General features: G+C 45.0%; 3 pseudogenes; 1 reads left to right on the top strand and 2 right to left on the bottom strand.

Moving 5' to 3' along the window:
- LOC142424072 (uncharacterized) overlaps positions 1-14,694 on the bottom strand; it is a 783,158-nt pseudogene that overhangs the window by 194,669 nt on the left and 573,795 nt on the right.
- Positions 3,470-4,481, top strand: LOC142424763 (dual specificity protein phosphatase 7 pseudogene; annotated as a pseudogene).
- On the bottom strand, positions 5,802-6,403 carry LOC142424762 (CYFIP-related Rac1 interactor B pseudogene; annotated as a pseudogene).

Below are 14,694 nucleotides of genomic sequence, written 5' to 3'. Positions count from 1 at the left end.
GGGCCTGTGCATATGAAATGCATTTCTTCATTTTTGGTGTCAAATGTGTAAGTGCATCTTTATAACCCACACCTAATTTTATGGTTTCCTCCTGCAGTGGGCTCTCATTTACCTGGCATATTTGTCTTATAGTAGCACAAGTTCCAACTCTGATTGTATGGTTTGTCTTTCTGTCATGAGCAGCTTCCACTGTTTGTAAACTAGTATGAACTGTCTGTGTGGATGAGGGGGCTGCCATGGGCCACAAAGGCAGGCCTCTCTAGCTTTTAGAGGTGATCTTCCAGGAGCCAGTCTAAAGGCCAGAATTCAGTTGTTTTCATTTGCCTTTAGATCCATTCTAACTCATTGTAGTCACATGTATTCTGGAGAATTTGTTATCTTAGGAATTTCAAAGTTAATGTCTTCTGGAGGGTCCTTGTAGATATGAACTGCCAAGCTTTTGGTTTAGTCCTCAAGCATTGAATCCTGAGCAGCCACCGTCATGTCTTTGGATGGGATAAGGCGTCTTCCTACAGAAATGCACTTTTAAGTATGTCCATTGCACTGTGACCTTGATTATATACTGCTGTAAACAGCAGTGGAGTTGCACATCTCCAACCTGTCCTGGCTTCCCTTTTGCCACTAGGCAGTGGTTAGACGGCCTCCGTGTCCTGTCCTTCTTTATCTATTGTAATATCAACCTTTCCTCCCTCAGCAGTCTACTTCTATGCTAAGTTCAATAGTTTGTTCCAAGGGCCACATAGAACTCAACAATTCTTAGGGTTATGGGGTTTTATTAGAGAAGTTAATAGATTACCACAAGTCAGGATCAGCAAGCATTGAGGATAAAACCATTTATCCCCGCAACCAGCAGCCACATTATCTCTCTCTGGTCCTATCTTTTAGCCATGTGGTCCTTGGCCTTTGTCTCCATGGGCCAGGAAGCCAGCCCACCTCTCAGTCTGTGGCACAGTTCCAAGGTCTTGAGCCAGATGAGAAGAAGGTACCCCATAGTTTTGGTGTTGCTCCTCTGTGCCAGCCTCCTATACATCTGGCCTTGGCAGCCTCTGCCACTTACAAACTCCTATATACTGAGGAATGGCTTTGATGGATGTGTGGTATACCTGTTTGAAGACCATAAACCACTGTAAATTAATGATGATGTTTTAAGTCACACCCTTCACTAAAGTAATCTTAAAGACACACCCAAGAAAACAGGATGTGGGTTGGTTCATACCCTCTACTAAGGTTAGGGCTTATCCCCACTTCTGTCGTGTAACAAAGAACTCCCTCCAAAATGGGATCACAGCCACCCGCAGAGAATACACAATGATATGACATCACTTTAGGAATTTTAGCTCAAAACCTCACTGCCATTCACTTGATATCAACTCATAGAGACCCCTGTAGGACAGGGTCAAACCACCCCTGTGAGTTTCCCAGAGTAGAAGACCTGTCTTTATCCCAAGAGCAATTGATGGTTCGTAACTGTTGACCTTGAGGCTAGCAACCCAATGGATCACCACTGTACCGGCAGAACTGTAGAATTATGCTTAGAATGGCCATAATAAATGATTATATATCATATGCTACCACTTGTAATGGCTGATTGCTGGCCAATTCTCTTTAGTTTAATTAATATTTCTTTCCATCTTATTTTAATGCTTCTTTTGCTTATAAAATCCTTCAATATGACAACTTAAGTCTTGAATTTAATTCTTACCTTTGGGTTTTCTAACTACAGGTCTTTGCACATTTCACTTTAGTCTTCTCAAATGGCTTTTTGAAAATTTTCTGTTCAGCTTGTGTACTTCGTCAGTTCTTTTATTTGCTTTAGCGATTCTACTTTCAAGACTATGTTTCAGGGTTTTCTAGCACCTACTTCCTCCTCTCCCTTATGTTTTAAATTTAATTGTTTTATTACTTCATGTATGATATTTTTGATATCATCCTTTTTGTTTGGTCAAGTTAGGTGCAACAGAGCTATTTTTGAGATGGCCTGTAAATGTGTGGCTTTTTTGGACTTGTTTTGGACTTGTTTTAATTATCCTTATCTTCAACCTAATTTTCATTGCGCAATTTTGGTCTATTTCACAGTCGGCCATTGACCTTGTTTTGACTAAATGTATGTGGTTCTACATTGTCTTTTCACAGAGAAATCCCAGAGGTCTAGGCAATTTGATTTGTGTAGATTTCACATCTAAAGTTGCCATTTGAAAAAAATATTTTCTTTGAAGTAGTCTTTGGTCTTACAAGTTCTGTCATGCTTGTCCATCTTACTTTCTATCACCAAGTCTATATTTTCCAAATCCCAATCCTTTTGCATTTAATAGTTGCCTTCCAATCAGCAGTAATTATCAATGCATTCAGACTGAAGGACGTGGTAGAATGTAACAATATTTTGTCACTAGAGTTAGTCATTAGTGAGTGAATTTGAATAGTGGTGGTATTAGCTGGTCTCCTTTACTAGGTGTGCAGGAGAGCCTGGCACATCCAGCACTGTACTTAACGAATGACCTTGATCTTTGTAACCATGTGTGCAGTGTCGTTCCTGAAATAGTAAATAGTAAGTCACAATCGTAAAGTACATATGATTGTTAATCATCTCATATGAATAAGGAATCCCAAATAAGTTTTGATGCATTTGAATTTTGATGCTGGTGAAGAATATTGAAATATCACGGACTGGCAAAATACTGTTCAACTCTGTCTTGGAGAAGCATAGCCATATTGCTCCTTAAAAGCAAGGATGTGAGACATCATTCACCTACTGTGAACGTGCTACTGGGAGGAAGTGGTCCCTTGAACAGGACAGCATGCTTGGTAAAGTAGAGGGACAATGAAAAAGAAAGAAGACCCTAAAGAGGGTTGGCACCATGGCTACAACTGTGGGCTAAAACATAACAATTGCGGACCTGGCGCCGCAGGGCCAGGTGGTGTTTTTGTTTTTTGGTCATACATAGGGTTTCTGTAAATCATGGCTGACTGGATGACACCCATCAATAACACTTATCCAAGTCAAATGACTATCCCAGTCCATTTCAGCTCACTAATGCCTAGAATACCAATACATTCGATTTCCTTTTTGACAACTTCCAGATTTCTTAGAGTTATACTTCCTCTTCCACACTCTAAGTAGTAATAGATATGCTTCCCTTCCTATGGAGCCAAGCCCCCGCAGCAAATGAAGCGTCGGAAAGCTTTGCCACGTTGACTCTATTTTGAATGTGCCACTTCTCCACAGCTGTATTTTTAATGCCTTAAAACTGAAGGATTTGGGAGGGCCAGGTGGGCGGGCCAACCGGCAGGCAGTTCGGCAGGAGGCAGGTGCCCAGAGATGTGTCTGAGGCCCGCGTGGCCCTGGTGCCTTCCCAGGGCAGGGCTACCCAGCACGCGCTCCCCATGAAAAACCAGGGCGCACATGTCAGCCTGGAGAACGGCGAAGGTGTGCACCTGGACGAGGTCCGAGTCGGCAGCAGGTGTGGGAGCCATGCTTTGCAAGAGCACCGAGGGGCTGCCGGAGGAGCTTTTCGAGTTGTCACACATCAAGACGGCCGTCAGCCTGGCCATCTGGACCTGATGCTGCGGGGCCTGCGCAAGGGCAACCTGTCCATCTGCTCCATCGTCACCAACCACGCCGACAAGGAGCGCTTCACCCCATGCTGCAAGGCGGCCACCGTGCTGCTCTACGAGGAGGCCACCACGAGTGGCAGCCCAAGCCCGGCACCTGTCCTCGACCAGCGGCTCCCAGCCCACCTCGGTGCTGGGTGTAGGCGGCCTGCGCCTCAGCTCCGGCTGCTCCATCGGAGAGTCCCAGCCGTCTGACCGCAGAGCTGCCCAGCAATGTCACCAAATCAAAGGGAAGCCACGTGTCATCCAGACAGCCAGCTTTCCCCATCCAGATCCTGCCCTACCTCTACCTCGGTTGTGCCAAGGACTCCACCAACCTGGACGTGCTGGGCAAGTACGGCATCAAGTGTATCCTCAACGTCACACCCAACCTGCCCAATGGCTTCATGCAGATTCCCATCTCCGACCACTGGAGCCAGACTTCTCCCAGTTCTTCCCCGAGGCCATCAGCTTCATTGACAAGGCCTGCTCCAAGAAGTTCGGGATCCTGGTGCACTGTCTGGCCGGCATCAGCCGGTAGGTGACAGTGACCATGGCCTACCTGATGCAGAAGATGAACCTCTCGCTGAACGACGCATACGATTTCGTCAAGAGGAAGAAGTCCAACATCTCGCCCACCTTCAATTTCATGGGGCAAGCTGGACTTCGAGCTGACGCTAGCGCTGAGCAACCCGTACGCCAGCCACACGCCCGGCGGGCAGCTCTACTTCTCCACGCGCACCAGCCACCACCTCTTCCCGCTCAACAGGCTGGAGTCCACGGGAAGCGCCCAGGCCGGGAGGGAAGCCCAGCCTGCTCTCTATGGCCGGGCCCACCTGGCCGTTTTTAAAAGACACCCACGGACCCGAGTTTACTCTTCACCCAGCAGGTAAATCCAAGCACCGTGGAGCAGAGTGTTCGAGCCCTTCAGATTTACCTCCCTTCATCTTTTTAACAAAAAGTGTTATTTCCAGGCTACACCCAACAGTGGATAGTATAAACCAGTGTTTCATCCCTTGATCCTGAGAGAGAGAAAGAGAGAGAGAAACGTTCTCATATTGTTGTTCTCTATTTGAAAGAGTATAATTCCTGGTGATTTTCTGTTTGTCTTTCATGTAAAAGACCAAAACTACGTGCTGACCTTTTCTTGACCAAATGCGTTTTGCACGTATGTGAAACCCCCGTTTCCACAGTGGGCCCTTCTTTTCTCAGAAGTAGCTACTATGTGATATTTTGTGTTTATGAAATATATTTAATGAGTATCATTTAGAGGGTAGTTAACCAGAATAACAAAGGTAGAAGGAAAGAAAATATCAAAATGGATGTCAGAAGACTGAAAGTTTCCCTCAGGCTAAGGCAAAAGAAAGAAAAGACAAAGTAAATGAACTGAACAGAAAATTTCAAAGGGCAGCTTAAGAAGACAAAATAAAATTATTATAATGGAGTGTGCAAAGGCCTAGAGTGAGAATCCAAAAAGGAAGAATACATATGCTCAGCATATCTAAAACAAGTAATTCCAGAAAAATTACAAACCTTGAGTTACAATATTGAAGATTCTATGAGCAAAATATTGAATGATAATAGGAAGCCCCAAAAGAAAATGGAAAAACTAGCATCACTGCACCAAAAAGAACTAGTTAACATTCAACCATTTCAAGAGGTATCAAAAGATGAAAAAACAGTGGTACTAAAGGAGGAAGTCCAAGCTGCACTGAAAATATTAGCAGAAACCAAGATTTCAGGAATTGATGGAATAACAACTGAAATGTGTTTGACTAAGCCAGTGATGTACTAGAAATACTTCCTGATCTATACCAGGAAATTCAGAAGACAGCTACTTGGCCAACTGACTGAGAAACCCATATTTGTACCTATTCTAAAGAAAGTTGCTACATAATGTGCATATTATAGAACAGTATCATTATTCTCACCTAGAAGTGAAGTTTTGCTGAAGATCATCAACAACATTTGCAACAGTATATTGACAGCTACACAAGATTCAAGCTGGATTCAGTAGAGGATGTGTAACAAGGGATATCATTGGTGATATCAGATGCATCTTGGCTGAAAGGAGAGAATAACAGAAAATATTTATTTGAGCCTATTGACTATCTCTCCCAATATGATTGCGCCTACTGAACCCATGAATAACTGTCGGGGGTGGCTACCCCACAGGCCACAGTACTCCATCCATCTGGGGGATCTTCTGCAGGTCACTTCGTATTCTCAGACACAAAGCTTGTTGTGGCATCACTTGAGGACTCCAGCATCAGGGTTGCTTCCGCATTAAACAGAGACCTTCAGTTTGCCCGCTCATTATTGACTTCATTCTCTCCTTCTGCAGACACTTGGCTCATCCCCATAAGACCCAATGCTCTTCTGTAAGACCGACACCATTCTGCGTGGCAGGATTTGCCATCTGGAGTTCATCAAACCAGAGTGTGAAATGAAGGATTTCTGCAAAGAGTTGAGCAAGAGCCTGCTCTCTGGGTGTTTGTCGGGGCTCCCACTAGACCTCGTAATGCTGCTTCTAACCTCTGAGAAATTAATAAAATGTCTTTAATTTGCCTGCTAGTGGGACCACTGCATTCCATGTCTTCTCCTGCAACTTCTCCTCCGCTGGATGCTGGGTCGCCTCTCGAACTGCGTGGTCAGCTCTTCTAGAAAAGATACCTTCTGTATCTTTTAATACTACATTCACCTGATTCTAAATTTCCTTCTCAGACTCTGTAGGCTGAGCATTTTCTAAATTAAGGGGAAATTTTGACCCCTGCTCAAGGTTTGTGCATGACAAACGTTTAAGAAGATTCCCCATGTTAAAATACCTTCAACCAGTGCTGGCTGGTGATTTGGTCCTTGTCCCTCTACCTTTGTCTCTGCTTTTGTGATAAATATTTCAGCTATTTTAAAGGTCTCTGTCTGGCCTTGATCCTGGGGCCTCATGTCTCCCTCCTCACGTGGGAACCTCAAGTGTTTGGATGTTCGGTGAGTTTATTCCGTGGGCTGCTGCTGCCTTAGGGTGCACCGCTCCACTGCTCACCGGCCCTGGGCTCTGTGAGGGTGTACCCGTTGGCCGGACCTTTGTAGGAGTACATCCCGGACCCCCAGCTTCCTAAAGGGCAGCTCTTTCCAGTCTTTGAAAGTGACCTTTTGCTTTATTTGTATATAGTGTTCTTGAGGGCCCCCCACAGCATCAGGTCTTCTATCCGTGTTCAATGATTCAAATCTGTTCTTCAGATTTTCTCAAAATTCGGGTGGGATATATTTAAAGTCATATGTTGATACCTTGGTGCCCACAGCCAGTGGTTAACACACACACACACACACACACACACACACACGACTGTACTGTTGACCCCCAGTTGTGGGCTCCCTCACATGGTAGGTGTCCCAGGCACAGGGGCTCTAAGAGGATACACTTTTCATTTGGGACAGTGGCTGGGCACAGACCTCAGCAACCTGCCTAGCAGTTACCCCCTACCCCCAAACGGACCAGAAGTTCCATCCTGACACTGTTCCAGAGTGTGAGCGTGGCAGAGGAAGGGGGTCCCTGCATATTTGTCTGTGCAGGGCCTATCTCCCCATACTTCATCAATGAAAGGAGGGCCCCCAAGGCAGTCCCCCAGCAGCCCTGTGCCCATTTTGCCACGTGAAGCACTGTGGGTAATTCCCTACTCCACGATAGCTACACCAACCAAGTCTCCTACAGCAGCAACAAGTTCAAGGTCCAAGGGCTGGGATGGTGTCTTCATACATGTTTTTCATTTCAATAAGCTTTGAGTGCTATTGTATTTTTTGCTTTCTCTTGAAGTGATAATATTATGAAAACCTAAGATCCTCTGATCGTGGGTTTTATTATTTACAGTCGTTGGGTCACACACCAGACACTTCTATTTCTGATTGTCTGGCACCCTCTGATTTCTTCATCACACCTTGCCATAGTATCTGTTTTTCCAGTGAACATTTCATGAAAGCAAATATTGAGCAGAACCGCATCAAAAGAACAAATTCCCCCCCCCCCCCCGGTACCACACCCCATACTTAGGGTAAACAGAGGGGAAGAGAACAGAAGCTCAAATTGTGTTGGGCTACGGGTGAAGTTGGGTCTGTGCTTGCATCAACTCCTCAGACCAACAGTGTCTGGAGTGCTGTGTCTTTGGGGAAATTAATGATGTGCAATCACCTTATACTCCAGGGGAATGATTAACAATGTTGTACTTTTTTGTTTATATGGGGTTTGCGTTTCCTGCTTTGAGCATTTAATTTCTCTCTCTTTTTTTGTTTGTTTGTGCTAGTTTAGTTGGTCCTATGGGGGGTTGAATTTGTCATAAGACAACCGCCAAAGTAAAGTTCAGTCATGCATATTCCATGGACAAGCGTATGGGTTCTGGGCTCCTGCTTAACTGGAGCCCCAATCCAAGAACAGATAGTTCTGATAACATGGCCCTACCTGATACATACCTTCATGAAATGACAACTGAAGATAAGATTGCTACAGCAGAGTGTGGTGAAGAGAGCAGATGGTGCTCAGCTATCAACTGGAATAGTATCTGTGGTCTTGAAGGTTTGTATTCAAACAAGCTGTCATCTAAGTGAGGATTCAACTAAGTTCACCTTGAAGAAGCACACTAGCTTGTGTAATCCAAAGATGACAATAACAAAAGTCAAATATGACGAAGAAAAAGTGTCAGAGCTAAAATTATGAACACCAATTTCTCAAAGGCTGTGACACAGTGCAAGCCCCAAACCCATCTGCAAAGTGTCTAGCCAGATTAAGCTGTTGACAAATCCCCTCTAGCCACATACAAAGATCTGGAACAGTCTTACTATCAAACATAGACCATTGTAATCCTAATCATGCTGGAACCAGCTTGATATTTGGTCAGTGGACATCCCTCCAGGTCCAACTTGAATTTGCTCAAAGTGCTAGGGTTTCTTGCTTGTTCCACAAAAGTGTCTTCCCTGGCTTTTTAAATCTTGATGGTGGACATTTGTTTCTTACACATTGGTTGTATTTTTGTCTTTATATTGCTATTGTTTTATCCTCCCTACTTTATTTAATATTTGTTCTAGATTGTTTCTTTTGGGTTGACCAGTTTGTGAAGCACAGAACGAGTGGGTGCATAGAGATAACCACTGATGCAAGGGTTTTGTCAGAGCAAGCCAGCCTCCGGCAGCTGCAGGGTCCACAGGCACAATTGTACGGTTATAATATATAAAGGTTATAGCAAAGTCATAGAAGATAGGAGAGAATAAAATACAGGAGTCAGACTTCACTTGAGCAGAAAATAGAAGAGAATTTTGCGCTTTAAATCTCACTGGTCCTCCCTCAAAATACACTGTTGTTGAAGTTTAAAAAATGTTGTCTTTCCATACTACTTGCTAAGCACGTATCCATGGTCCATTAGGCTCTGGATGGTTTTCTCTGGATCATTGCTTGAATCTAGGCAATGGGATGATGTTGATTCTGCCCAGGGGCCCTTAGCATATTTTCTCCAACTCTTAAATCTCTCCAAGTCCTAAAGTGTGGTGCATTTATTTCTAAAAGCCTAGAAGCACCGGTCATTAAAAACACATGAATCAAAAGAAAAAAATCCACAAATGAATCAAGCCTCCACTTTTCATTTCCATCAGGGTTAACATCCTCCCTCTCTGTGAGGTGTGATTTATATTTGTGATACAGGACATGCCTTGCTCATGCGCTAGGCTTTGTGGGAACCCCACTGGATGAATTAGACTCTACCTCAAACACACCTGTAACCTGAGGACTTAAGACTGAAATTATATGATGTCTGAAGAAGCAGAAGACAGCTATAGCAAGAATATTGAACTGTCGGAAGGCAGACTAACAGTTACTACTACAATACCCTGCTTGCTCTATTAAGATCTGCGTTACTCTGGCAGACCCGTGTCTGACATTGCCAGTGAACATTATGGTAAGTTTTGCCTGACCACCACTCCCATTGTTTGTGCAAATAGCATTCAGTCATATAAGGATTTATTCTGTACAAGTGAATATGCCAGGTATTGAGATATATAGTCAGTCTACATTTATTCACTCTCCCTCTCTCAATAGTTTTATTTTTAATTAGAACCACGGGCTAATCCATGACACTGAAAAGAGAAGGTCCTTGTGCTCCAGGAAGATGATCGATAAGATTCTCTACCATACTAAGTATGTCTATTCCAACGGTGCATCCTGGAACTGGGGATATAATGACAGGATGTGTTTGGGGTCCCACTGGACCCACTGTGAAAGGTATCTGAGGTAAAACTCTGTTAATAACTTGACATCTGTATGTCCCCACTCTGAGTGGTGGGCCTTCAAAATGTTTTGGGTCTCCTGGAATTAGTGTCAGTTCAGAGCCAGTGTCCAGTAATTCCCATAAAGTTTGATTATTGTCCTCCTCACCCCACCAACCTGAAGTGAGCAATCACTCTTGTGAAGGGCCGCAGGTCCCTTTGGGGAAGGCTAGAAGAAAGGCTGACAGTATACACACCTTTGACAATGGCCCATCTTTAAAGGGCCCGGCCTTCTCCTCATTCAAGGGGCTGTGGGTCTGTAATCTGGCTCAAGTCTAGGAATTGTTTGAGGGGTCGTGACTCTCTATTATTGTGGTTTGAGTTGAACTGCTGTTCACCTGCTCTAGCATTCTTCTGCCTGTACAGAATACCTAAATAGTTAGTAGGGTTCCCATGTATTTTTCTCCTAGGGTCACCATAGCTAAGTAACCAATGCCTTAAGTCCACATGAAACAGGTTGCTTCGATTACTATGGAAAAATGGTTTGAAAAAAATTAGAATTCATACTACTCCAAATAAAATTCCAGAAGATAAATAAGATACAAGAATCTAAAAGAACGAGAGACTACTGCATGGTTTAAAATCAGGAAACAGTCCCTTCAGAATTGTATCTTTTAATTGTATTCTGATTTCCCTGCCACAGTCAGTCATCCTGCATGTCTATCCAAGTAACTATTGCGGGATTGTGTATATGAGTATTTGTCTCTATTGCTTTTCACTCATGAAAATTTCCCAGATACTTTCCCTTGTCTCCTTCATTTGTCCCTAACCTTCCTCTTATTGTACATTTCTTTCCTTTTCATCCAAATTAATATTTGTTGACCCCAAATTCCATACCTTCCCCTCCCCCACTTCCATCCCTATTCCTGGTAACCATCAACGAATGTTTCTTCTAGTGTGAAAACCTGCCCTTGACTTTTAGTGTTGAGGGTTCAAATAAACGACAGCCAGTATAATGTCTTGAAATGTAGAAGAATTTTTATTCAGCTAGTTGGGCTACTAAGAAACTGAAAATATTTCCCCTCATAGCATCCCTGAGTGGGCTTCTCAGTTCATCTTTAAAGGCCAAAAAAACTCATTTATCCCCTGCCTAGGATTAAAGCATACTTGAACAGCAGCAGAAGGTAAAAATAGTGGATTAACTGTAACTTTCAAAAAGAGCAAGCGGGAGAGAGGGAAGATGGAATCCAGGTAGATTTGCCCACCCAGAGCTCCTGCTGCCAGACCAGAAAAGAGGTAAGGAAAACAAGACTGGGAGGTTGACTCATAGCAACCCAGTAGGACAGAGTAGAACTGCCCTGGGAGTTTCCAAGACTGTAACCCTTTTAGGGTTAGGGAAAAAAGGATGAAAGAAAACAAAAAGACTGTAATCCTTGATGGGAGTAGAATGCAGGGTGATGAGCAGTAAAGGAAAAAACATCTCCTCTACAAGACATCAAAGGAGAGCAAAGCCAGCAAGCAGAGAGGATGCTGACTCCCATCAGCAAACAAGGAACCCAAATTCACTGCAATTGCTCTTAGCAACCCCCTGCCCCTCCCCCCCCCCCCGTGGGTTTCTGAGACTGTTTAAAGGAGTAGAAAACCCAGTCTTTCTCATGTGGAGCTGCTGCTGGTTTCAAACTGCCCGCCATGCAGATTTCACCCAATGCATAACCACTATGCCACAAGGCTCCTAGGAGACAATCATTTCCATTGAAGTCAAGATTCCTGCCCTGGAAACATTCTTGACTCAGTAAAACATGAATGCCAGACAGGGAGATCTCTGAGGAATGCAGGCACCTCAGATGTTGAAAAGAGACCAGTACTTCCTACAGCCAACCTGTTGAGAACCTTATTTTTTTAAACAGCCACGTCTATATTTCTTTGTCCTGTACCTCAAGGACGACAGAATAAAGTTCTCTTTGTAAAGCCAAAGAAAGGAGGGAGGGGGGAGAAACAAATCATGAGGCAGTCCCAGCAAAGAAAGTGGTCAACGGAAAATAGAAAAAAATCAAGAAAAAGGAAAGCAGAGAAAGAAATGATACAAAGCAAAAGCATGGCAAGAAAAGGAAAAGAAAGGAACGGGAAAACTGGGAAGTGCAAGGACCCAGAATGAGCCAGAGTCTTCTGCCTGCCAAGAGGAGCTCACAGGGTAGGGAGCAGGATAGGGAGCAGGGTAAGACTGTCTTCCCTTGGCCATTTGAGGTCAATGTCTGTCCTGGATGGCATTCTTGTCAGTGTATATGCTGTCTGGGGTCAAGGCTTCTAATTCAGACGTCATTTTTTTTCAGGCTGAGAGCGCAGTTAAGTTTATGGTGCTAGATTTTGGAAGGATTTGTGCTAGACCCATAAAGAAGTTGAGGATCCAATGGATAATTAAGGGATGATTTCTTGCCAGTCCAGGGGTACCAATGTACCCTGCACTAACAACCCGGCAGAGATGGAGTTCACTCACCTCCAGATTCCCAGATGGTTCACCTGGCGAGAGGTCCTGCAGGGCACAATCCGGACCTCAGACAGAGCAGGCACACCACAGTTGTACAATAAATACCATTCATTACTTCTTAAAGAACACCATCATGGAGATTCGGAAATGTTGTCATCACAATCTTACAACCAGTTTGAAAATGACATTTATTCGTTAATTTTCAATTCATGTATTTCTGGTAAATGTAATACAATTTTACTCAGTTTTATTACTGCTATTTAATTATATATTAAATACATTGCTATTCTGGTATAATAATTCTAATTATATTGTGTATTTCAAAGTAATTTTACTGTCTACATGTATTCACTGTCTTTCAACATTGATTTAAAGTAAGTTTAACCTCCAATTATTTTCAGTTTCTTTTTTTTTGTTTTTGGATTTTTTTTCAGTTTCTTACATATATAAAATTAAATTTAATGCTATATGAAATGGATACACATTCAACTAATTTATTTTCTTTTATTTGTTTAAAGGCTTCACTTCCTGTGTTTATTATTTCATAGTATTTTACATAATTTATTTTAATAAATTTGATGTAAAACATTGTTCGACTTCAGTAATCAACATAATAGAATATATAATTTTTACATAATCCTGTACCTTATACTTCTTTTAATTTTATTAGTTTAAGTTAATATTTATCTTAAACATTTTATTTTTCCTATTCCTCCACCTAGCGGTCACTTTCACTTTCTCTCTGGAGCTCTGTCGCTGCCATGGGACCGGAGCGACCTGTCACCGGCGCCGGCGGCGTCACTTGGGTCGTCCAGGCGGTGACAGAACATCGGCCTGGAGAGGTGGCCCGAGGTTATACCTGCAGCCTTACGGGTTGGCGGGTTTCACTGCCACCTCTGTCGTCAGTGTCGGTGTCCGTCAGTCTTGGTCGACCAGCACAGGGCGCTCAGACCCGCGTTCATCCGCGGGCACTGCCAATGGCTATCGGCCCTTTGGAGGGACCCGTGAAGTTCACTGTAACCCTACCTGGACTCAGGAGCCTCAGCCACAACTGGTGATGGTACCATCAGAGGAGACTACTGATAATCTGAATGCCCACTTGGGGTTCAGACCGGTCCTGGTGGCTCTTGGTCGCCCTGATCCTGCGCTGCACGTGCTTGGACCCGCCTTTAGTGAAGCCGGACCCGTTGGAGGCGGCAGTTTATTATTACAAAACGCACGTGTGAGTTCACATAACCGGCCCTTAGCGGATTCATGCTCAGGGAACTGCTCCGGTGAGTTTCCGAAAAATTCTTCACAGGTGTAGAAAGTTCTTTCTCCCGTAAAGCTTCTGGTGGTTTAGACACGGTGAGCAGCCCAACGTGTGTAATCACTGTGCAGCCATGGCTCCTGGGAACCTGCCTTCGGGGACCACACCCGACTGAGAAGACAGGTGGTCTGTTCCAGGGAACGTCAGCGACCACCCGTCCAAGGGTGAAGGCTCAGACCATCAAAGAGAATTTGTCCAAGTCCTAACTTGGAGCCTAATGAGCCCAGGAAACCGGTGTCCTTGCGCCGGATATGGGCACTGCCCACTGTGAAGCCAGACTGTTTCCTAAATACCCACTTCCCTGGCTCCTCAGGCGGAGCCTAAGAAAAATGTCTAAGTTCCTCACACATGCTTCCACATCAGTGGCCGGCCCCGCCGATATGCGGGACCTCGGGTGTACTGCGCCGGCCTCGCGCGAGGGCACGCTGCCCCTCTCCCCTGCCTCCTTTATTCTCTGGAGGTTGACCAGAGGGTCCCAGGACCTCCGGAGTGAGTGCTATGGGGTCACGTGGCAGGCCTTGGGTCAAAACACAGTTCCGGGGGGGCACCTCGTGTGGGAGAAACCACCGCCCTTCTCCTGGCGTGGTATTTTTTCACTGAACTCGGTCATTTTGGGCCACCAGATAGGTGCTGACATGCTCGTCTTCAGTGGCCCTCACTGAAGAGGTCGCTCTGATGCTCTGGACGTGTGTAGGTTCCCTGGGTCGCCTTTGGGTTACCGATGGCCAGCGGCGCGGTCCCTTTGATCCTGTGTGAGTCGCCTGCTTTGAGGCCCTTGCGCCCCCCTCCCCCTCTCGAGAGTCCAGCTGTGTCCGGACCCTGTGGTGCCTCCTCTGGCCTCCAGTGCTCTTGAGGGTGGCGAGACCCACAGAGAGGTTGGCAGGAAGGATCTTCTGTGCTCCCCGTGTGCTCTGCCCGCTGCAGGCATCCCGGGCAGCCGTGCTATGATTAGCGGAGCGCCTTTCATGCCCCGTGGGCTCCGTCTCCCGTGTCAGGCACTCCCCGTGTCCTTTTTTGGCGGCTGTCCTTCAGTGGCCCTGGGTGAGTCTGGCGGAGGCAGAAACTGGGC

Source organism: Tenrec ecaudatus, chromosome 13 (genome assembly GCF_050624435.1).
Source record: "Tenrec ecaudatus isolate mTenEca1 chromosome 13, mTenEca1.hap1, whole genome shotgun sequence".
Lineage (NCBI taxonomy): Eukaryota > Metazoa > Chordata > Mammalia > Afrosoricida > Tenrecidae > Tenrec > Tenrec ecaudatus.
This window is presented reverse-complemented; position numbering and strand designations above follow the sequence as displayed.